General features: G+C 35.6%; 1 long non-coding RNA gene across 1 annotated transcript; it reads left to right on the plus strand.

Annotated features, from left to right (window-relative positions):
• The first annotated feature begins 285 nt into the window (after nucleotides 1-285).
• Nucleotides 286-2,248, plus strand: LOC127129887 (uncharacterized). The gene is made up of 2 exons (XR_007806399.1): nucleotides 286-718; nucleotides 1,862-2,248. It is a non-coding gene; the product is annotated as an uncharacterized LOC127129887 (long non-coding RNA).
• The last annotated feature ends 1,076 nt before the right edge of the window (nucleotides 2,249-3,324 follow it).

A 3,324-nucleotide genomic window follows, 5' to 3' on the forward strand; every position in this document is an offset into this window, starting at 1 on the left:
ACTTTTCAAAACCATAGGGGTAAAATTCATTATGCATAATTTGGTTAACATTGAATTAATTCTAACAATTAAAATCTAATTAAAATCAACTAAACCTAATTAATTATAACTATATCTAATCCTATTGATACAAGCTTAAGCTAATATAAAATTAACCTAAATCTAACATTGAATTAAGCACAAAATCTAAGAAAAAACAGAAATTAAAAAAAAAGTAAAAAGTAAAATAAATAAATGAACAAAACAAGAAACAATATGAAGTGAGGCAGGGGTATGGATCTTTGAGGAGGTGCAATTAGCAAGTCTGGGCCTTAAGCCCAAACCAAGCAGCCAAGTCCCGGTCCAAGTTCATGTCCACGTACAAAATCCAGGTCAAATTCACAATTCAAACGCGAGCTTCTCAACAACAATGAAACGCATCAGCAAATGAATCATATGAACACTCTGGTTTCATTATCTTCCTCTCATTCAAAAGCTTCAAAGCAGATCAAGAATAAACGAAATGGAATCGGATTCAAACCTTCGACCCCTCACTCTCATCTCAACATTCCAGTGCAAAATAAGAAGAAAATTAACTCTGATTCGAATTCAGCATCTCTTTCAAAATGGAATCCTCACACCGATTTGTCTCATTCACGCGCTTAAATGATGAACAAGAAGGAGAAGAAAAAAACCTACCAAAATGGAGATCTGATGCGGTGGCTATCGGTGATAGCAGGTATCAAATCCTTTGTCTTCTTTCTTCTATAATCGCTTCGATGCTTATTTATTCTTCTCCCTCTGTTTGCAATTCTGTTATGCTTGCCTAGTTATTGCTCGAATCGTGATGAGTCATTGCGTGAGGGATTGAGGAGAGTGAAAACGAAAAGTGAAGAATCAATGAGCTCTGAGAAAATGCAGTGAGGTTCGAGAGAATTTCTCCTTTGTGATTTTCTTGGTGATTAGTGATTATCCTGATTTGTGAAGATTGCTATGTACTTATAGATTTTAGGTCCTCCCAATTTCTGTTAGAAAATGCAAATGCAAATTCAATCAGAAGTTCAAGTTAGTTAGAAATTAGCAATTCTGTTAGTTTTGAAATGAGTGGAAAATTAGTTTGTTATCATTTCAAATTCAGTTAGTTGGATTAGGAGTCTATGTATGTGTCGTGCTTGTTAGTTATTGTGGTCCTATTTGGTGGTCTGTTGCGAATTTCTCTAGGTGAAATTGTTTTTAGCTCTGTCATGAACTATGAAGGGTTAATGTTATGTTAACAAAGTTTAAGCAGGGTGCCATTATGCAGGTCATGTCCATGCCCTGTTCTAAATTACACGGTGCTACTTTGTTGATTTCACTTATGGCTATGCGCTTGGGATTTTGCAGGGCAATGGATATGTTGTGGACTATTGGTCAGTAGGTTGCAGGGCAATGGTTTGGTCTGTTTGTATTAGTTTACAGGCTGCAAGGTGTTTCATTTCTGAATTACTTGGATATGTTTGGTTCATTGTTTGGACTAAGATTGCTTATTATGGACATTTAAATAATGTATTAAATGTGTAGTGATTGGAATGTGTATTGAAGGATTGTATGGAATATTCATGCATTAGCTTGATTGAATTGAATGTTACATAGGGTTGTGAATGTTTGGAATTATTGTGGAATTGGGAAATTGGCTTGTGTATCAATTGAAATATGGATTGAATTTGAATGAATTGGATTGTGTATTGTGTATGGACTTGTTTGGTTGAATGTGTTGGATTGTAATGGTATGCTATTTGAAAGTTTGGAATGAATGGTTATGGAATTGGATTTGAATGGTTTAGGTTAGGGTTTTGTGGATGACTTGAACATGAATTCTGATTTTTGTGTGTTGGTATGATAGGAGGTCTTTAAGCAAAGCATGACATGGCTTTATGGTGGGCAAGGCAAGACAAGACCAGGCTCATGACATGAAAATGGTCAAATTGCGAAAAGTGGAGTTTCTTGATCATGAAGGAACATTGGATCAAATATAGATGTATATGTAGCCAACATTAGGTTTAGGAGGAAGAAACGTAAAGGTTAACTTTGGTCAACTATTTGACCAAAAGGTCAACAGTTGACCAAAATGTCAACTTTTGAAAAATGTATATTTTTTATTTCTTTGTAATGGAACAATGTATCCCTTGATGAATGAAAGAAAACTCAAATGTTTGGATGAAATAAAATATGATTGTATGTGAATCAAGAATTAACTTTATGAATGAAACAAATACATTACTCCATTAAATCATAAGGATCGTGATAACACATGAACCAAATGAACCAAGATATATGGATAAAATCAAGACTTAATGGCCTATGAATCATAATGGACCAAGGACAAACAATGGACTAAATGATCAATGCACTAATGAAAGCATGAATCCAAGAATTATTGACCAAGGACTGATGATCTTGACATCACCATGTGGATGGAAGTAATGACCATAAATCAAGGACCAAAGACCTTGAAAGCACCATAGGCCCATGATCAATGAATTAAGAAATACCAAGTAGCTTACATATGTATGGATGTTTGAACAAAAGCTTGAACTAGATGAAACCTCAAACATATGGACATGTAGGTTAGATGAATGAATCTCATGCACAATAGCAAGTTTAATGGTTGATGATGCATGACAAGATGGCCAAGACCTCTTCCTAATGAGCTAGGGTTTCAGTCAATTCCATGATTAAGAGTCAACCTCAAATGGCACATAAGATCAGGCATGCACAATTAGGGTTCCATGATGTACACCATCTAATCAAGGTCTCCAAACCAAGCATAACGCTCCACATTCAAACCCCTAACACATGGACCCATAATTATTGTTTAGTGGTCAAACCAATGCTTAAGAGGTCAAACACAAGATCCCAGAGAAAGAAGTCAAGAATTAGGGTTTTGATGCCCATATGAATTCCAAGTTGTGATCTTCTTGCATCAAAGTCCCAAAGATCAAGAAATTAGGGTTTCACTCCAATGGTTCCATATGATGAGACATCCACATCCCTAGGGCTTGATCCATAAGCAAACCCTAGCTTTTGTTAACCACAAACTTTGAGTCTATGATGATTAGTAGTAAGTGTTAACATGGATGAATGATACACATGAATGAGGCATGAATGAGTACAAATGACTCTCAAGTCAAATGTTGGATAAAAATGAAAAGGGGGGGGGGGGATTTTAGGGTGTGACAGATGCCTCTATTTAATCATCTTTAACCTGAATATCCGAACAGTGAAAGCTCTTCGGGTATTCAAGGTAGAAGAGGATTAAATACCAAAATATCCAAAAATTTGCCCATTGAGAATGGTGGTAATGTG

Source organism: Lathyrus oleraceus, chromosome 1 (genome assembly GCF_024323335.1).
Source record: "Lathyrus oleraceus cultivar Zhongwan6 chromosome 1, CAAS_Psat_ZW6_1.0, whole genome shotgun sequence".
Lineage (NCBI taxonomy): Eukaryota > Viridiplantae > Streptophyta > Magnoliopsida > Fabales > Fabaceae > Lathyrus > Lathyrus oleraceus.